The 22,274-nt window shown below is 44.3% G+C and overlaps 1 protein-coding gene across 2 annotated transcripts in view; it reads right to left on the bottom strand.

Annotated features, from left to right (window-relative positions):
* MAPRE2 (microtubule associated protein RP/EB family member 2) overlaps nucleotides 1–22,274 on the bottom strand; it is a 984,616-nt gene that overhangs the window by 651,795 nt on the left and 310,547 nt on the right. For both annotated transcript variants that reach the window (XM_069621019.1, XM_069621020.1), the window contains exon 4: nucleotides 18,776–18,847. The gene's annotated coding sequence lies outside the window, so the exon portion shown is untranslated. The remainder of the gene's footprint in view (nucleotides 1–18,775; nucleotides 18,848–22,274) is intronic.

The raw sequence follows: 22,274 nt of genomic DNA, 5'->3' as shown, positions 1-22,274 counted from the left end.
GCCGAAAAAACGGGATTTGTGCGCCATTCTGCCCACAAATCCCCATTTATTAAACAGGGATTTGCGGGCAGAATGGGGCACAAATCCCATTTTTTTCAGCGCAAATAATCCATGAATTACCCCCTTAATGTCTCCACAAAAAAACGCTACTTTTTTGTCAGGAGACATTTTTGCGGGGACATTATTACATGGACCCCTGTAAATATGGTTCTGTGACGTCATTCAAAACCAACTCTCAGAAATGCCATTTATTGGCCATTTCACATCGTGCCATCTTATTCAAGCTTGGGTTTCGTTTTCCGTTTTTCCTTTTGTACTTATTTTTCATCTTTCTTTATTGCGAAATAGGGAGCAAACCCTGTTGCCTCATTTCACCCCTAAAGACCTCACCTGCCCCTTTATCTCTTTCCTATTTTATTATTCTGTTTTACTTTTGGCTATTAGGTAGCCCTAAAGCTCACCTGTACGTTGAAACTATTGCATTGGAGTACAGCTAGGAGGGAGATGGTGGATGAGGAGGCACACACGGCTTTTAGGGACGCTCCCCACCCAAACCACAGCCGCCTGGAATCTCTTTGAGCTGGCTTTTTCAATCAGTAACATCAAACTGTTTGCTCAACATGCCTGCCAGTGTTATTTCAAAGAAGTCTTCTGAGAGCCAGTGGCTTAATTGGAGATGTAAATGTGCGACTGGTGCAATGAAACTGTCTTAACCAAGTGCGGTTTTGGCCACTTCTTTTATAAGTGTCCCAAAAAACAAGCATTGACAAAGTCAACAGTTTCAGCTTGTGTACAAATTTGACTAGCATTGCTATTATATCCCCAGCTACTCCCAACATTTTCGTCCTACTATTTAATGGCTAGTGAGTACTGTTACGGAAGTGCCTGGCAAATGCTGAGCGTATGCCTACACAAAAGCCAAAACTATTGACATTGCTAATGCTTGTTACTTTGTGATTACTCTCTTTGCATGCCCTTTTCCCCTTTGCTATTGCTATTACTTACCCAAGCATTATTGTATTACTTTATTTATTACTTCCTCGCTTACTATTACTTTACTTACTTTCCCCCTTATTCACTTTTTCACAATTTGTAAACACCTTTTCAATGCACTTCCCCCCTTTTTTCGAAATGTTGATGATTTTTTCCCATTGAAAGCAATCACTCAATTTCGGTGGGCTGCCCAAAGAGTTGGGATCTCTTTGAGGTGGGTTCCTCGGAGTTCAGTGAGGCGAGACGGGTGGATGCTGGAAATATGTAATGGTTTACCGTCTAGGGAAAGGTGAAAATTCGTTGTTATGCTATTTGGTATCAGTAAAATGCTAAGCTGCCACGGATGTTGCGTCATGTGCCAAATCTGTGTGCCACGTAAAATGTTTATGCCTGTGGCACTTCAAAGTGCCTCTGATGATCTCGTGTGCTCGGTACCTAGACACCTTATTACCTTGCTTAATTTTGAGGAATCCCTGCCTTGTCCTCCCAAGAAGGGGGGCGTCTGCCTCTTTGTACCCTGCTCCTACCTGCACCCCACACGTGTGACAGCCCCCCTCCACCATGCCAGTGGCCTGCGCATTCTCTTTGCGCTGCTATGCTTTTGGCTAGTCCTCGGTGCTGCTCCTCCGTCCCCAGCCAGGGCTGGACTGTCCTATAGGCTACTCTGGAGATTTCCTGGTAGTCCTCTTCATCCTGTGGTATTTCCAAAAGTTTCCATAGGAAACGGGTTGGGCTTGCTGAAAATGTGTCATATGGGGCCACTTTGAACATTATTTCCAGGGCCTATTTTGGTTCCCAGTCCGCCCAAGTCCCCAGCCTTCCTCCCCACCCTCTGCCCGCCATGCCTCTCAACGCAGACCCAGAAGCCCCGTTGCATCATCATAAAGACCCAAGATGCAGAGGCGTTGTGGTAAAGACCCGCACTGCAAAGACGGCATGGGTAAGACATGCCAACAAGAGCAGCAAAGGAAGACAAACTAATGCCTCTTATATATCAGACTTCTATGAGGCCACTGGTTCACTACACTCAGCACCGGTGCTATCACTAGGCAAGGTTATGCGCTTGCCTATATGTGCAAAATGTTAGAGCGGAAAAATGCTGCTTCAACTCAAACTACGTTTGTGCTACCTTGCCTGTGATAACACCCCACATGCCCTTCTGCCCGGTTTGTCTTCAGTGCAACGCTAGAATTAAGTGCCAATCATCCCACGATATTCAAAGGGACGTCGTGGCAAAAGCGGTGCAGGCAGCTGCTGAACAAGAAGAGTTTCCTTCTAGTACCTTGGCAGAAAGAGCAGACAGAGCATATTAATTAGGTGAAACAACCGCCCCCTTTCCACAAAGCTCTGTCTCATGCCCTTGTCCCTGTTTCTGTTGATACCCCTCTCTACAGTGCCTCCGCAGTTTCCGTGCATACCTGTTACTTGTAATAATGCCTCTATTCGACCATCAAAATGAATTCCCCCGCCCCCATCGGCCCCTCTGGATGGTGCCCCGGTCCCCGCATGGTGGATGACTTGACCCCTGTACTTGGGCTGGCTGCTCTGATCTGATCACATTTTAGGTAATGTGTGTGCAGCAGACCAACGCCCCATGGAGTCTGGGACCCATGGGCTCTTGAAGCGCCTTACAACTGTGTTTAGAAACACCAGCGCTGATCCTTAACCAGATACATTCCAAATCCTCTGCAGAGCAGAGGTCACAGTCCATCATATCTGTGACCATAGGAAAAGCACCAAGGGCAGCGTTGCTAGTCCGACCATCAATCATCACACATTTTACATACATGAGAAAGTAAAAGTCTGGCTGAGAATGCAGATGAATATGGCTGTTTGACATTGATGGATAAATGCCTATTCACACGGTTTGTTTGTGGGCTTTTCAGGGATGCTTGTCTCTGGGCCATTAAAAAATACCCGCCTTGCATTGCCCACATTGAGTAAGTATACACAGAATACAAGAACTGGCAAGAAATCACTACAAGTCTGGCTAAAGTCATAGAGCTCACACTTTTCCACTCCCATCATTCTGTATTAGGGGACAGCCACAGCTGCCCAGCAGCACCTCCAAGGGCTGTCATTTGAGATTGTTTGCATGTGTGGCCTTGAAGTGGTGCGTGCATGCCTATGGAGCATCACAAATCGAAATACACTTGAAAAGACATAACTTCCGGGAGCCGAGCCTTCCATAAATGCAGCGTCAGGAACTGCAAGGCTCTGTGATTTGGTGGTGTTTTGCAGAGTGGGCAGTGATCACAAGTCCTTGATCACCTGGTGATTTGTTTGGTAGCAATTCCTAAATGAGTTTGAGTAGTGCATTTGCTAAATGGAAAGTGACTACTCTTTCAAAAAAGCCACTACAATCACTGAACAATCATTGGCAATGCCAAACGTTTTTACTTTTGTGTACGATAGGGATAGGTATTAGCCATGTGCTGCTGTAATGGTACTAACTGGCAATTATTGGCAGCTGCTGTAAAATGATGAGAGTGCCTGGGCATATAACAGTAGTACATGGCAAATGATTATTTAATAATAAGCAGGTCAAACTTGTTGGATTTGCCAATGCTTGCTTGTAACAGAACTTCAGTGAAGGACATGCACACTGCATATAAATCAAGTAGCTGAAGGCACACTTGGTTAAGACATTTTTCTTACACCAGTAGTGCATTTATATATCCAATAAAGCCATTAATTCGCACAGGACTCAATATAAATAACTCTGACAGGCATTTCAACCAAAGGTTAATGCTACTTCTTGATAATGCTAGCTCAAAGAGATCCCAAGAGAATGTGCTTATAGCTGAAAGAGGCAGAAAGTGGGTGGAATGGCCCTGGGGATTAGCATAGCCATGGGCAGTTAATCAGTGGACAAATAACCAAACAACACCTACACATTTTGTGACCCTCAACACATCCCATCACCCTTCTAGCTGTACTCCAATGCAATAGTTTCAGCGTAAAGGTGGTGCTTAGGATCACCTCCTAGGAAAAACTGAAAATGCCAATGCTGTTACTATTGGCACACCAATAAGCAAACCCTGTGGCCTAAATAAGCTCAATTTAAACTAATTTGAGAGTTTTTGCACTTTGGTGCATCGGTGCAGAGGGTATTCTAGGAGAATGTCACTCAACTTTTCCATCCTCTCGATCTGTCACTGCTTGCAAGCACAAGATCAGAACCACCGTCCACATCCTTCAATGCCTAGACTTGAGGTGTGTGCTACACAATTACAGTATTCACTGTGGTGCTTTGTCAGCTGTTTCCATCAACTACATTATAAATGCAATCCTGATTTTTTCCACTGTCAGTTTCCCAGTGTATTGGCAGGAGAAGGGATGACTTGTGGTCACACATACCTTTAATACTTTTATGCTGCCGCTATGCAAAATATGATGGCCCATTAAGGACCAGCAGGCTGGTGCCTCAGAGAGGGCGCACCACGCCTAGGAAAAGACTGGCCATGGGTGGCTCCCTCCATAATCAACCTGGTGCCAGCTCCCACTCTGCCACTGTTGTGATAAGGTGTTGGCTGCTAGAGTGTTTTACGTGTGTTATATTTCCTGGGTAATTTATTAAATATTGTGTCCCCTTGTGCCTGTCGCTTTTAGCTTTCCGGGTGTGTCCAAAGGGATGCAATAGAGGGTATTGGCCCTTGCATGTGGTGGGAAGAGTGGTAATGTAGTACCCTGAGCTGGGAAAGACCTCAGTCCTCACATGTCGCTCTGGAGGGTTGTGATTTGTTGGTCTGATTTTGGCACCCATTGCCTTACCTGTTTACCAGACGACTATAAATTCATTGGGCGTTCTATAGCCAGTCACGAGGCTCTGGGACCCACTGTAGCGTATCGGAATCAGGGGTATCATAACAGGGCTGTGTGGTTATGCTTCTCAAGAGTGAATATTTCCCACAGAATTGCCTTGGGTGATTTTGGCTTGTGGGTGGCTGACCCCTCAGATGTTGTGGCAACAGCTGTAATGCACAGTATGGGTATTATGCCATTCTCTTGATAGTTCTGGCTTATGCCAGAGGCACGGCATGCTAAACAAATGAGGTGGTGGGTCTCACGTTCGCTGTATCTGACATGAGAGAGATATGGAGCTGACTTGGTTCTACTGAGCACATACTTCAACAAATTATTCCTCCTTTACCATGGAGGACAGACTCCATGACAGCAGAGTGATGTGTGATCTTGTGCTTCGTGCTGGCATCACCTTTACAAGCCACATTTGGAAACTTTGCCTGTAAAGGATTCTGACAGTTCCCTGGTATTCCAGTGTCTTGCAAATGTCGAGACATGAATTCTGACAGAAGGATCCTTGAAGCTGTAAGACACAGGATGAGGGTGACCTGATATTTAGAAAAGGTGTCATAAATCCACAGATGCCAGTGTGAGGGCAGAGTAGGTCAACCTGAGGGCATCCTTAACAATGAGGGCTTGAGGGTGGTGTGGGCCTCCAGGTTCATCCTGGTTTGCCCTCCACCATGTCATTATTAGTTTGGGCTATTAGTTGGAACTGAAAGTGCCACCTTTAGGCTGAAAATATTGTCATGGGCAGGGGACATACAGGAAATGGGATCCGGGGAGGAAGATATTTTGGGATTTGCAATATGTGGAGGTGCACACAATAAAAAGGTGATCTTTATGAAGATAGTGACATGTTCTCAACATTAACATATGCAACAAAAGTGCATAACAAGGAGCTAGACGTTTGTGACACAATCTCCATACCTAACTCAGTTTATTACACAACTTCTTTCAGTGTGTTTCTGAAAGTGGTGAAAGTACAGTGGTGTTAAAAGGAATTGTTTCAGGCTTGTATTATTTTACATTCTGGAAATATATATGAACCTACAAATTGAAAACTTAAATATGTGTACCAAATAAATATGTGTAGGTGTGTGGCCAATTGCTTAAAAAGTAGAGTGGGTTAAAATCACTGTTTCACTGTTTACCCAGAGTGTGTGACCCTGGACAACTAATTTAATCTCCCTGTGACATAACTGTGCACAAGTGTCTATTATGCATTCTCAACATCTTTTTCCTACTGCCTGCATTGCCTATTTATAATTTACAGAAAGGATTAGTTCCACGTGCTCAGCATTACATTTATTGTTGCTATACTATCATTGATTTGTTTAATAAACCTGTATTTATGATACACAGAGGCTTTAATTTGACTTCTGAAACCTAACACTGTGAGTAGACGTGAGGATGAGTAAAGTGCAATGGGATCCATCCACAGCAGAAGACGCGAGCACTGTGCTAGGTGGAGGTAATGGGTTTGTGGCAATCAGTAACAAAATGAGGACTGTTGGTTGTGAACGGTTAGGATCTGGAGTGGAGTGGGGGTGGGGGGTCCGCCAATCTGACAGTTTGCCTAGCGTGTAAAAATTCCTTGCGCCGGCACGCTACACGTTACATGATTGGTTATTTTTTTCCCATGGACTCGTGGGAAATATATTTTTTTTCCGCTCAAGTTGTCAAAATGTGTGTCTGTGGTCTGTCTGTAAAGTATCCAGCCCACTTCATTATATTCTGTTACCTTTTTCCCCCAAAAGCCTCTTCACTGAACCTCTATATTTAATCTGAGCACCTGTGTGTGCCATGCTTTTGCTGGCCCATTGATGGCATGGCGACACATGTTTCCCTGGTCACTGCATCAAAAGCAGGGTTTCAGAAACGATTCGGTGCTAATTATGCCTCATGTGCCCCACCCCAAAGCCAAAAACAGAAAGCACTCAAGTGCTGCTGCTTTAGTATAAATAATATATAGAATTGAAGCCAATGGAAAACTAATGATACCGTCTCGGCCCACGCAAGCCTGGCCAAAAGCTAGACAGAGAAAACACACAGCTTTTAATTCAGAACAAGTGCTAAAAATGGAGGCTCGGGAAGTGTATGGGATTCTGACAACCAAAATAAATGCAATGTAACACTGTTATCGATAGCATGCGTTTGCAGAGATTGATGAAGCATAAATGAATATACCTTACACCACATGGGAGCATAGGCGTCCCTAGAGCGGGGCAAAGGGTGTCAATTGCCACCCACCCCCATTTGCTGCTTTGCCCCCACCACTCCTTAATTGGTGCCCTGCCCCTCATAGCCCACCCCCTTTGCCCAGATGTCATTTGCACGCTTGCAGGCTATTTGCTCAGCCTGTGTTCATTCTTCTGGCCTGAAAGGGACACCTTGGGAATCAATGTGCCATGAATATCAATGGGGTGGAGCCATCACTGCTAAAAGCAGGCTACCTACATGCTGGGCACACTATTATTTTCCAAATGTGCATCTTACACTTGCATAGAATAAAACAAAAAAGACATTTCCAAACTGAAAATGAAAAATGCTTCTAAAACTTGCATTCACTAGTTTTCTTTAAAATGTGTTTCTTTTTTTGTCGGACTACCACACACATTTGTGTTTTATCACTTGATATATCTGTAAAGATGTTATATGCTTGTGAGACTGCTTAATCACAAATACATTCTATGGTGCTCACAGCAGTTATTAGGAAATGAAACTGGGTTCATGGGTGCCCAATTTAGATTTTCACAACAGGGGCAGAATATTCCCACCCCCGCCCTGAATATAAGCAAGTGACCATATTTTTTTAATAAGGAAATGCAAAAAATCATACGATTAACAACCAGTTTTAAATATATAAGGCAGCACCATCAGCGACGGTGGCAGTGCTTCCGAGTTCCCGTTCCCATGGAGTCCTTTAGGACTCCATGGGAACGGGGACTTACAAGATCTGCCGCCTGACTTCCTGCTCCACCGGGACTTATAATGTCCCGGTAGCACCGGGAAGCCAGGCGGCAGATCCGGTGTTACAGGTTCGGCGGCAAACCGCCGGTCGCACCAGCGAGATACCGCTAACCTCGTAATGAGGCCCATAACATCTCAGCAACTGTCACTCAGCCTGCTGAGCTACCCTGGTAGCCTTCTACTGTAGAGCATGTCTCTGGATCCCTTAATGTACTCAGAATCACTGCATTACAAACAGTGTAGTTCATGTACATTACTTCAAAGTCAACAGTATTTCATCTCCAGCCACACTGACCCTGTGCATAGATTAATTGAGGGTGTACTATTGGCGGTTCGTCCTTAATGGCTGAGGGGGGGGGGGGTGACTCATGAGCACCGACTCTCAGTCGAGGAGTCAGCTGATAAAGTGCTCCTAGTTTGGCTTCAACTGCCAAAAGGAAACATGTTTTCTGTTTGACAGCTCTGTTCCCCACTCGTGCATGTCCAATGGGCCAAAGCTGCTGAGGGTGTTTTGCTTAACCAATCTTGCATGGCTCATTGAGGATACTGGCTGGGTAACTACATGTTTGTTTGTGTGAGGGGGCGCTCCTGGGCCTCCCTGCACATATAAACAGAACATGGCACTTCGTCATCAGCATGCAGGCTCTTGCATGCATGTGCAGGAACCAGGATGTGCTCTTTGCTTCCTGGCTCCTGTTCGTGTTATGCGGGCGCTGGAGCGCTGGGAGGAAACTTCAGGACCACAGTGTGAAGAATCAATTTCCAGGGCGCCAGTGGCACAGGGATGAATATCGGTTTCAGAACCACCAATCAGCCCCACACCTCTAGTACACCAGAAGGGATCCGAACAGATTGGAAACACAAGTAAATTATAAACCTCCTTGTCCAATTTTGGTAACGTGGATGGAACAGCAAGCTTATCTCCGCAAGGTCATGGATTGTTGGTTAGTTGCAACACATCGAAAATACAATTATTACCCAATGATAAAAGGGACTGTCCAGTCAAGGTTGTATAAAAATATCTACTGTATTATTAGTACAACAGACAGTTCTACCACAATGCAAATTACAACCCACCCTATAAAGGAACACAGAGGACAGACAGTTTCCAGAAGGAAAGGGATGCACTCTGTATACTGACAGGAGGGTAGTCTGTAAAGCAATCAGTCTTAAGTGTTCAAGGTTATTTGGGTTCAGCACCAAGGGAGCAACGGGTTGTAAATGTCACTAGTGGCCTTCGGAGAAGGACCAGGGGGGCAGAACCACAATGTACCTGGTGCTTGAGATGATCGTCATGCTCAGCAGCGTCAAGTCGGTTCCAGGACGCTTTGCAGCTCCTGCAACAGAGTTCAAGGCGGAAGAAAGCTGCGGGTATCAGGGGGCAGGCAGTTCGGCAAGCAAGGCTGGATGGACGGCTGCAGACTGGCCTACAGGGCGGCTCTGGGTCAAGAATCATTGTCTCTGTGCTGGTTGGTGGATCTGGAATGCTGGTCGAGGCGCCTTGGACGGCTTTAGTGACTGCAGCATGACAACAGCCAGTGGTGCTGCCAGTCGCGGCTCGAGGGCTCGACTGTCTCGAAAATGTCCTTAAAAGATGGACGCTGGTTGATGCTTGTTGTGACACTCCTAGCTTCTTCGCAGGGCTTGTGTCGTCCTTCAAGGTGGACAGGCCAAAGCTGAGGAGAGTGTTTTCAGGCAACAGCATTGTCCTTTGTTCAGAGACTCTATGGCACTTCCCAGCTAGGAAGCTTGCTGGCAGAACCTAGCAAGGCATGCTGTGTGCTGGCTGGGTACCAGTTCTGGAGCTGCTGGACGGTCCTCTGAGTCCAGTACCTCCTTCTGTTCCATCTTGGAAATCCTGGCCTTCCTTCACTGGCGGAAGCTGTAAGGCAGACTGTACCTTCATCCAGGGTCCAAATGAGTCCTTCGTCTTACTCCTTTTGAAGTTGTTGGATTATCTGCTAAGTGAAGGGCTGAGCCCTCTTGTAAAGCCAAATGGGCCCCAGTGATTGGTGCAGGCTAAGCCTACCTTAATGAACCAATCCTGGGTCCCCACCAACAATCTTCTGTTATGCGTGTGGTCATAACCAGAGGGCTTTGCAACAAGAAAGGTAAGGGGTGACAACATGTACTACTAAGTCCCACCCATCTTCCTGTCTGTTGTGGATCAAAGTGTCACTCTGCTTAATTGAGCTCTCAGTGACTCTTGATCAAAGCACAGGTCTCCCTTGAAGTTTGTGGTGAGAACAGACTTTCCGTCTCTATTAAATCACATACTTCTTCCCTCTGAAAGGGGGTCTTCCTGCAGGGGTTGCTTACTGTAAACAGTTGTCCCAGACATGCCATTCACTGCCCTTCAAACAGAGGGGTGGGAGCTAACTTCAAGTTGACACATTGCATATCAAAGAGGTGTTGGGTTTCCTGTCCCCTTTTGTCAGGTCTGCACTCAGGCCAATTGCAGGCCTGTTTCAATTAACTCTCATCAGTGTATGCTGCTACCAGCAATAGAGAGGGCAGATCCATGGAGCCTGTGATATTTTAACTAGGCTGGCCATGGCCGCAGCAAGGTGTTGCCTTCCCGCTTCGTGAGATGCTTTGATGTACCTGTGGCTGTCCCATTCCAGCTAAATATGACTAGGAGGTCTGCGCCTGTAGGCTGTCCCCCCCGGAGTACACATGACTATGTGTTTGTTGTACCGTGCGCAGAGCAAAATGTGTGCAGATTAGCCCCACACATTTTCTGAGGCTGATCTCCCATCATTTATTTTCATTACAAAACCTCTAAATAAGCCCAGACGAGCGCACAGTCCCCGTGCGGATGGTCGAATTCCTCATACACGGCAGAAGGTACATTCATATAAATATGTGCAGGTATGTGTGTATGCCTGAGTTGGGTGTAAGGAGTGAATCTATGAGGATGGGTGCATGTGTGAATGAGGGATGTATGCTACGTTGAATGTATGTGTGTGCGTATGTTTGTGCTGGGCTGTGGAGCCAATTGCACAATATCCCCTCTCATACCAGCCAAAATCAGCTACCGGTGCAATATGCTGTGGGGCCCAGGGATAGGCATGGTCTTTTTCTTACTTGGTAGCTATGATAGAGCAAGCATGATAAGTATGATTATGTAGCTGTAGCTAAAATGGCATTTTAATGCGGCCAGTCTAGGCCTTTCTTATTGTGGAATGGCATTTTGTATTGGGCATCTCCGATAAAGCAAGCATGATGAGGGTTTTTATGTAGCTAGACTGTCATTTTAAAGCAGCCAGTCTAGCAATTTGTTACTGTGGCATGACATTTTGTATTAGGAATCTTTGATAAAGCAATCATGATGTGTTATTATATAGCTAGCCTGGCATGTTAATGCAGACAGGTTAGCCGTTTCTTACTGTTGCCTGGCATTTTGTATTGGGCATCTTTGATACTGTACACATGATAAGTGTTATTATGTGGCAAGACTGGCATTTTGATGCAGCCATTCTAGCCATTTCATACTATGGCATATTTGGCCTATTTGACAAAGCAAGCATGATACATGTTATTATATATCTAGAATGGCATTTTAGTGCAGACAGTCTAGCTATTTCTGATTGTGGTATGCCATTTTGTATTGGGCTTCTTTGATAAAGCAAGCATGATAAGTGGTATTATGTAGCAAGACTGGAATCTTGGTGCAGCCAGTCTAGCCATTTCTTAATATGGCATGGTATTTTGTATTTGGTATATTTGATAAAGCAGGCATCATATGTGTTATTATGTAGCTAGACAGGCATTTTGTTGCAGCAAGTCTAGCCATTTTTTAGTCTGGTGTGACATTTTGTGTTTGGAATCTTTGATAAAGGAAGCATGATTAGTGTTATTGTGTGGCTAGACTGGCAGTTTGATGCAGCCAGTTTAGATATGTTTTCACAATGGTGCATGGCATTTCACTGGTAGAGCCAACTGGAACATGTTCTTATGTGGGGATACTGCCAGATATCGGCAGTTCAAGCATGGGCATGCTTTCTTATAGTATCATTACTGGCATTATGCACAAAGCAAACTTGGGTGTGTTCTTATATGGGAATACTGGCAGATATTGGTGCATCAGCATGGAAATGTATGGGCATAGCCAGCATGAAAATGTTTTATAATGGCATATATTGTGGCCAACGGCATTATGAAAATATGTCAGAGAAATGCTCCTGTGAACGGTTGGTTACTTTAATGTATTTAATTTCTTCACAAGTTACCCTAAAAAACTATTGCAAACTGTTTGACTTTCAACAGCTTTTTTAAGCGTGTTATAAAATGGACCAATTAATTTTTTTAAAATTCTCCTGTGGAATGCGCCTCCCCCTCAATTGGTGACGGCTCTGTAGCTATTCTCATTCGCTTTTTCGAGTGAAATATTTAAGACCCTCCAATTACAAAATTCACCCGCCGCCAATGGGCTGTACAGCCAGAAACTGAAAACTGTAAACAATTCTATTGGTGCATAGTGAGATTCCCACAATAATTACTAAAGAACTTAAAGGAGCAATTGCCTCCTTTCCCCTTGTACTCAGCACCTGTATGTGATATATCAGCTGTTACACAGACTGGCCTTGGCTATCATTTGAAACTGAGGTATGAGTGATATCTCCTCTGTTAAACATACTCCTTTTGACTGGCTATCATTTAAATCTGAGCTGGAAGCGATATCTCATCTACTACACACCACCTTTAAAGCTCCACTTTTCTTGAAGCTGTGCTGGGAGTGATGTCTTTATTTTATGTATTTATTGGACATGTGTATGGCGCCTATACACAGGTGCTTCCAGGTGCCACAAGACAAAATGGGGGGCTTAGGGGCAGACATGGGAAATCATGAGAATACAAAAACAATGAACGGTTATATTGGCCTTGTGACAATCCTACCGTGCAATACGTGCAAGGGGGTTGGGGAGAAGTGCAGGAGTGAGTTTAATGAATGCAGTCACTTGCTGAGGGCATGTCTGCAACTGTTGAACATTAATTAACTTTTTAGGATGTATATTAACTTGATGCAAAACATTTATTGTCTTAAACCTACTCTAAGCATACTGAATAACACATTTTTTAAACCAGCTTGGTAAGATATAGGTATACTTAAACCAGTTTGGCCTGTTGACCCTTATATGATGTACCACCACCCGCCCCCGTTGTTGTTTTTGTGCCCCCTGGTCTGCCCCCCTAATACTGATTTCTAGGGCGCTTCACAGTGCACATATATTTATAAAAATCTACATAATATGCAGTGTATGGACCTCTAATCAAAATGAAGTAGAGATGTGTGAAAACCCGACATAACTGGTAAAGACATTAAAAAGTAACAGTGCCATCGTACAATGTGCGACCGTCCCGCCCTTAGGAACACCTGACACAGGGTGATCACACATTTGCATCACAGGTGATAGGTATACTGAGAGAACCTGAGAGAAAAATAAACCTGCATTCAGACGAACGCGTTCCACATGTCCAACGCGAGTGACTTCGAGAGCACACGTACAGACGATATCGAGAAACACAAACGTGCAGCCGAAGATACTTCTCTCGAAGAGGCTCTGGAGACCGCAGCACAGAAGGAAAGCTTTTATTCACTCAGAGGTAAATTGTCAAAATAGGAATCATGTGCACTGAAACCCACAAAGTACTTCCCAACCACCCCCAGTTGTTTATCTAGCAGAAACCTTTAGAACATTCACTCCTGTTCCATGCACACACTACAAGGCGGGGTACACGAGAAATGCCTCCCTGTTATTTAATATAAACTGCAGCAAGAGGGACAACAAGTGGATCACAGGGCTACAAAATACTATAGATGTTCAAGAGCCACGCTTTACAGAGGGCAGTGGAGCCTGCAGCCCACCCCATCTGAGTGCCAAGAGCTCCCTACGGCCGCCACTGAAGGGCAACCCACCCAGGCAAGCACGTTTTCGGAAATCTTCAGGTGAGACCCTGCGATAACCCGCATTTTCCACTGGTACAGTCTTCCTGACAGAGTCAAGAGACAAAGGCATTCTTGGCGCAGGCAATTCAGCTGTAACGTTGTCACCACATGACATGCTTTCACACAAGAATAAGCAATCAGTACCACCAATGTGCTGTGCCTCACCAACATTCTTGAGTCCTTCTCCACTTGCTTGAATCTGTCCTTCCCTGGGTGGGTGAGAGTGGCTTGTTTCAGTTTCTACAACCGGTATGTTCTGCTTACTCGCTAAACATCCCTTACTATGGAATTCTCAGAGCCCATTTTGCATAATGCGACACACCTAACCCTTCTCTACCCTGCAATCTGTGCACTGCATAGTTTCCGCTCAATGTTTTCTCTGCTCAACTCAAGCAAATCCTTTACACTAAGCTGCCCCCATGCATCCTGATGCAAAGCAAAACTATGGATGTAGAAACCTGAGAAAATAATCCTGTTTATAGAAATTGATGGGAATGGACACTACAGTGCACAACCACACTATGCATGGTGGAGCTTAATTAAATCAAAAATCTTCTACAAGGAAGGGCACTGGATAGGGTTTTGATAGCATGCAACTCATCAGGACTCAGCTTTAGATCCAGCAAGAAATTACCAGATGTTGAAGTCCTAGCTCTATAATATAGATACTGGGGCACTGAGACTAAAGCCTAGACAGGGTGCCACCTGTCGCATAGTTCCATGGACATTTGGATGCCAAGGTGAATGCCTATATTAATGGCCACCAGAAGAGGGCCTGAACAAAGTCCCATGCCACTGCCAAAAATCATGAATCCAAGTGCTAGAGCTGGTGCCCACAGACCAATATTATGGCCTTAGTTTGGTTGAATTTCAGCCTATTGACCTGCATTGCGTTCTTCACAGTCGTTGTGCAAGTATTAAGGCATGTGGAAGTTATTCCCAGATCCCCGTAGATTGAGAAGTATCCAGGTGTTGTAGGCATACACGAAGAACTGGAACTGGATGTATGAATAGCTTCTGCACACAGCTGAACGCATAGGTAGAAAAGCATCTGGAGATAGAAACTCCCCAGGGAATACTCTATGGGACAAGGCTGATATTAGATTGAAATCAGTGGAAGGCCGTTGTCTGACTGCGGTTGGCCAGGGCATTTTGCATCAACGTGCCTGAACAGTTTTACCAAAAGATGAAAGCAGTATTAGGGAATTGTATGGTCAAAGTGGCAACAGCCAAAAGAGTTAAGGTCTAACAGTGCAGCCATTTAACCCTAAGGGTAATTTATCTACAATGGAACTTATGCTATGGGATTTTATAAAGCACACATACACCACCACGTGGCTTCTTGGCACTGATCCAACCCAAATTGTCAATGCTCCTAGAACCAAGCAAGATCAGACGGTCAATTTCCAAAAGCCTGGGTGAGGATCCGAGTCTTAAGCTTCTGATGAAAGACAGCAAGAGTAGAGGAAGATCTTAAATCAGGGGGCGACAGTTCCATAGGGAAACAGCACGAACAACGAAGACCTGTACGCCTTTATGGGCAGCCTAATAGCTATGAACAACCAGGGCCTTGTTGCCCCCGAGAGAAGATAATGTAGAGGAGTACCTTTCGTCAATCAAGGGAGCAAAAAACTAGGGGAAGAGTAACAAAGGCTACCCTAGACTATACATAGAGTACAGGAAGGCAGTATAAATGGGAATGTAAGGGAGAGGCATGGGCTACGTGGCATAAGCCAAAAACTAAACAGAGGGCCAAATTCTGAAGGCCCTTAAGGTGTTTGAAACAGTACAGCGAGGGGCCCAACTATAGGGAGTTTGAGGACAACAAACAGTATTGGATGAGAGCAGAAGCGGTAGAGATACAAGCTGACAGTGAAAGTAAGGGGGAGATCTGACAAAGAAGTCACATATAGTGGTGGCAAGAAGATGCAACCATATTAATATGAGGAATCAGAGTAGGGTTGTTATCCAACTAGAAACAAATGTTTTCGAGGGGGGTGGGAAAGCATGCAGAATAGAAGGGCAGAATGTAGAACACCAGAGCCACCAAAAACAGTGATTTCAGTTCTGTCCACGTTAAGATATAGGGAGTTCATTTTCACCCTGTTAAACATAGTACAGAGTCAAAATTGAAAGACAGCAGCAGTGGATTCCCGCTCCCCACTCAAGCGGATGAGGAGCCGGGTGTCATCAGGCTAGCTAAATAAATAAATAAAAACCAAAGGTAGCAATAAGAGCAGCAAGGGACTAAGCATAAAGCATTAGCACAAGAGGAAAAAGTGATAAGCATTGAGGAACACCACAGGTTAGGAGATGAGGCTTCGAAGAATGTAGAAAGAGGCAGATTGACAACGATAAGAAAGAAAAAAAGACCCAAGAAAAGGCAGAGCCAGAAATGCCAAAGTAAGAACAACAGTTGAGAAGAATGCCTTTATCAGCAGTTGTGAAGGCCGCTGGTAGATCGAGTAAGACAAGGTCATTGACAAGCTGCCATCAGTCACCAAGTTAATATTATCTAGTACTGCCAGGAGGAAAGAGTCTGTGTCATAGCAAAATCCAGCTTGGAGATGGTGAAGGAGGCTGGCACACACAGCGTGGCACTAGAATTGGGAGGAGACAGCGGCATCAAGTATCTTGGCAGAACCAGGAAGAAGGGAAATAGGGCAGTAGTTATAACAAATAAGAGGGTGTGAAGAGGGCCTCTTAAGTAGCAGAGTAATAATAGCCAGATTGAGAGACAGAAAGGAGTTCACAGTAATCACTGCCCGTGGGTCTAGAGCCAGTCTAGCGCATCAGAAGCATCCACAAATAGCTTCTCTTAATGCAGCAATGGGTAGTGATGGTCGCTGCTAAAGTGTTTTAAATCTTTGCTGGCGTATCGTACCCACCGTTGAAGATCCCATTCAACATAAATATGGCACACATGCCCTCGGCAACTACCAACTCAGAGACCACACTCATGCCTATAAATCTTCCTCAAATTAGAAGTAGGTGATATTGATTGAAAAGAACAGGCTAACTAGCTGTGCATAAACCCTTTCAATACCAAGGTCTAATAATAAGGTCTGTGGATCACACCCTTTATCCCTTCAGATGGTCCTCGTCCATGGGTTCCTCTCCCGCACCATCCCAGAAAGCACCTCAGAGCCATACTCTGAGCCATATTTATCTATAGCCTTTGCGTCCTGAGTTAATGCTGTTGCTACGAATGTCTTCTATTTATTGCAAATCCAAGAGGAAACCTACCACTGTTTCGCCTCATGAGAGGTTTACATCCTGGGCAGAGGAGTAACATCACACCTTGATAACTGAAAAAGCATCTATGTGGGCCTTCAAGCAAAAAGCTATAATATGAGCCAGGGGTCTGCAACCTGCAACCCTCCAGATTTATTATTCATGATCCCTCACCATTGACTATGCTGGCTAGAGCTGGTAATCCACATCATTGACTATGCTGGCTAGAGCTGGTAATCCACATCATTGACTATGCTGGCTAGAGCTGGTAATCCACATCATTTGGTGACCCAAAGGTTGCAGACCATTCTTTTAAACTGTAGGGGAGCCCAAAGCTACTCTGTCTGCCTAACCATAGACCTACAATCTACATACCAAATCTCTGACGTCAGGAAATCACCACACCAGGACACTATCAAGCAACATTCAGGCTACAACGCACACTCTATAACCAAGAAAGGGTTGCATGACATCTCCTGAATCTCCCCTGGCAACGCTACCAACCAACCAGATGCATACGGTCATCATTCTCAAATCTCCTGTGTCTCCAGAAGGCGGGACACAAGCAATCCCGGCAAAGTCAAGGCTCTTCATGCTCTCTCCTCCTCACATCATTTCACCATACGGCACTCGCAGAAAAGACAAAGTCACCCACTAGGTAAGCCCTGGACCATAACAACATACCACCGACTACATAAAGCATTACATGCTCCACCACCTCTCACTATACTTTTACCTTCTTCTTTTCTCCTTGTGCATAGCTCCCAGCTGGGGCCTCTAGCTGATGTGAGAACTTTACAAGTACTAAAACTAAGCACTTACACAAGCAGGTAAAAGGCAATATCTGCAATACCCTGGAAGTTTCATTTATGTTTCAAAGGCCCATCAATGGAAAGGGATGTGTGTCATAAAAAAAACAGAGATGCTCACATTTTCAGAGATAGACCAAAACCTCAAAAATCAACTGGTGGCTATGATGTACTCGGGTGATGACAAGTTGCCAGAAGCAAAGGGGGCCAGAAGGCAAGGCGAGGCACTGAAACCCATTAAAACATTCACAAAAGAAGCCCTTCTACAGGGAATACTGGTAACTGGTGAGGAAACCAACCTTGGTGTAGAAAAGGGAACAGATAGGAAAAGGCACCAAATGGTTGTTTAGTAAATGTATGAAATAGTGCACATTTTTAATATCACGGTATACCAAAGATGCCATACATTTCACAAACATGTTAGTCTGCCTACGATTGGCAGACAAAGCATATCTCGAAGAACAATGTAGCTCATGCTGGACATTCATAAAACATAGGGTAGATCATAGGGAACCATAGTTTTCACAGATGACTCCATATATGCATAGGTGGCTTTGGTTTAGCATTGTCCAATATGCACTAACAGGTCAGCAGTAATTATTACAAGGACAATTGAATCCATGAAATAGTCCGCTCGTCAATAAACAGCAATGAACTAAATCACCATATTGGCTGTAGTTGCATGTTGCTAGCCGAGGACCTACTAGTTGGCAATGCGCAAACAATAATTTTGGAAGGGATCTGTAGTATTGCAAATGTTGTGGTATAGTTCCACTTGCAAAGGCTTTTTTGCAGTTGGATAACGGATTGCAATGTGTTTTCTTGTCGGAGAGGGGAGGGAGCACTACGCATCAATTGAAACCTGAAACAATCTTCATATAAAATTGAAGAATGTGCATATTGCTTCAAAGCTATTAAAGACAGCATGACTGGTGATTGGCTTAAATTAAAATAAGCAACATTATATATACAAGACTGAAATACCGATATCTGTAACCCAGCACAAACTTACCTATTTTGCAGATAAGTTCTTTTTAAAAAAAAGATCCAACACCCAAGTAAATCGTGTCTACTCTCTCGGTCTCTGCAGAAATCAAAAAGTCACACCAAATGCATTAACGGACATGAGGAAAGTGTTTATTATATTTAATACAACAGAGAACACACAGCTATAAGACGGCATATGCATGCATTTACACTGTTAGTTTGGGCAACAGAAAATAAGTGGGTGCTCAGTAAATGAGAGGAGAACAACATGCACAAAACAGGAGAGCGATACTTGAGCTTGAAGAACCATGTGCCCCAATAGCAAAAGAGCACCACTGATGGGAAGAGAATGGTAGCTTCTCTGGATGACCTCATCATAGCCCAGCAGTGGCACGGAACTGGCTATTACTCATTTAATGTCTCTGAGAGAATCAAAGGGGAGACTTACCTTTTCATTTTTGGTGCTTTTACAAATGAAATAACTAGACAACAGGCCTATCAGGAAGGGAAAGGTGGCCCCAGAAGGCAACCAAAGTGGAATATAGTCTTGAGAAGTAAGTGCTAAAGGGCACCTGCCTAAAGCGATCCTGTGACTTACCCCTGTGCCCTCAAAGCACAGCCTTTGAGAACAAAGTGCATACAAGGATCTCCTGAGAAGACTGGAAAAGTGATACATTCTGACCATGGGAAAACTAAACTGCACCACTATCCAAAAACAGGTAGTTGGATACAGAAGGAAGAATCGGCACAATGTCTTCAAGGCGAGGAGCTAAAATCGTAGTTGAACATACGATATGAATGATGAAGAAAAAAGTCAGTGACTGCACTAATCCATGTTGGAATAGATTGTGGTCTATATACAAAAAAGGAATGTAAAACTCTCTGTAAGTATGTGGCAATGGGCACCACATCTAAGAATGCCAAAAAAGGTTGCTACATGAGGCGAAAGGAGCTACATGGCTCATTACAGCAAGCTAGCCCAGTCCCCTGACCTCCCTTCACAGACAGTCTGCTCGAGAACCTCACAGATCACCCATGTGCTAAAGATCAATAGTGAATATATTTCACAAGCAGCCGTGAGTCTAACCAAGTTAAGAATCTCTTGACAGCATTTCACCCATGAGGAAACTATAATCATATTCCACTGAATTCAGGATAAAAACCTTTCTGACCCTCCTTAGTGAAACAAAATAAATCAATGAATTCTCAGATTCTGGATAATAGCTTGGCTGAGCCCACCTTTAAGAAGGGCTACTACTCGAGCCAGGCACTTACATGCACATCACATTCCTCTGTAAACTAAACGTATATGTACAGCAGAATGACATACATCAGTGTCCAAAGTCCAAACACAATTCTGAGAGGAAGGCAAGTACAGAAGACCAATAGTTTTGTAGTATTGTCTTATGGAAAATCTTGCAATTGATAAACATGCTTCTTACATTTACTTTTTCTAGTTTCATTCTGCTTTTAATAATGTTATTAGAGAGGAATGTTGTGAGATTTTGTTACCCATCCTTGGTTAGTATGACCCAGCTGACCCATGTGAGCAAGTGGGTGTCTGATTGCGAGACACGTGAAGTATTGTCTATGGCCTATGGTGTCAAGTAGGGCTTTGCTTTCGGTTTACGCCTTTTCAATAATGAAGGACGTTCTGTACTGCAAATACTCATTTCCACTCCTCCTCCCTCCTGAACAGGCATTATACATTCCTACTATCAAACATGCGCTGAGCGATCCTGTTTCCTTCTAGAAAAGAGAGCTTCATGCATATAGAAAATGACAACATTATGAGCACCCACCTGTGCCAATTTCCTAGAATTAAGCAAATCAGAAATGTATAATCTGAGGACGGAAAAGGTGATGGGGAAAGGCTGTGAACGGGAAACACAGAAAGCAGAAGAGAGTGCAGGTTTAAAAGCTAGGGGTACTTTGGGAATTCTCATCACATGTCAACACATGTAACCCCAGGTGTCCGAATGTATTCCCGAGAAACGCAAGATATATTCCTCACTGAAATATGTCTTATCAAAAGAGTATTGCGCATATTCTGATTAATTAATGATCTCAAAAACAAACAGTATAACACTTTGGGCCTCATTCCGAGTATGGAGATAATCATGGCGCTAATAGCGCCATGACTACCTCCAATACCGGTACCGAGTCCGCCCTCGTTCAATGGGGACTTACCGGTCTATTCCGACCTTTGCGGGACCGGTAAGTCCCCATTGAAAAAGCCATTCCCCATTCCCATTTGAGCCCCCATAGGTCTCAATGGGAAGGGGGAAGGCGCTAATAACGGTACCACAAATTGCGGTACCGTTATTAGCTCGAAAGTCCCTTAACGGGTCCCGTCCTTAACGCCTGGTAAAACCAGGCGTTAAAGAAGGGACCCGCTAAGAGAACTCGGAGTAGGGCGCAAAGGGATTATCGGCACCGGTGTTCTTACCGGTGCCCGGTATCCCTTTGAGCCCAACTCGTAATGAGGCCCCTTGACTTGCCACTATCTTACTTGCCGTTAACAAACCTAATCAATTTTACATATAACACAGCACCAATAACACAGACATGTACATTTCAACACACACACAGAAAAATGTACAGTCATTTTTCACATAAAATCTCCCTTTTCCGTATCATCTCTTAGATTTCAATCAAGATGGGTTCTGAGGTTGTTAATAAATGAGGAATTCAGAAATAATACTCTTTTTAGTAATATTTCAATTAGGAATCTTTCTTGTATGCTCAGTTAGTATGGGTTTTCTGTGATGACATGTAAAGAGGAAACAACGGTGGACTTGGAGTATAGTCACCATAGGGCTTACTTTACCCTCCTCCAATGTCCTTGCTCTGTCCTATTCCCGGTGTGCCAGAAGAATTGCAGGGAAGCTGAAGTAAGCACTCTGGAGAGCCAGAACCTTAAGCAAATTACATTCTGAAGGACTTCCAAGTCAAAATGAGAATAACCTATTTTGCAAGAATCTAGAACACAGCACCTGCAAAGTAAATGTAGACTCGCCCAGGTAGCTGGTACACAGATCCATTGAGACGCGCATGCAGAAAGTAATCAATGTTGCTTTAGCTTTCGTTGAATGAGCACACATATTTCCTGGAAGAGGTGGTCTGTGCAATATATAATTATGTTGCATGCACAAGACAAACCACCTAGCAATGGAGGTTTGGGAAGTTCATTTGTCTGTGGGTCCCCATAGGTTACAAAACCTAATCAGAGAATCCAACAAAATGTTTCCTATGGAGGTATAATTTTAGGATGCACAGGCAAGGTGGAGACAGTGTACCCTGCTACGGAAGTGTCTGTTGGGTATAAATAGTGGGACAATTCTGGACGTTTTGGCCTCTGCCTTGTTAAAATCCCGAAATACATATCCAATGAAATGGCTGAAGTGTGTATTTAGCCATATGAGTGAGGAAAATGTAACAATAGAGCTGTTACTCCAGAACCCTGACCGTGCCAAAGTAATGTTCTATTGCGCTGATTGGGCGGGGACTTTAGCAAAGTGCTC

Source organism: Ambystoma mexicanum, chromosome 5q (assembly GCF_040938575.1).
Source record: "Ambystoma mexicanum isolate Mex_15411 chromosome 5q, UKY_AmexF1_1, whole genome shotgun sequence".
NCBI classification, from domain to species: Eukaryota; Metazoa; Chordata; class Amphibia; order Caudata; family Ambystomatidae; genus Ambystoma; species Ambystoma mexicanum.
This window is presented reverse-complemented; position numbering and strand designations above follow the sequence as displayed.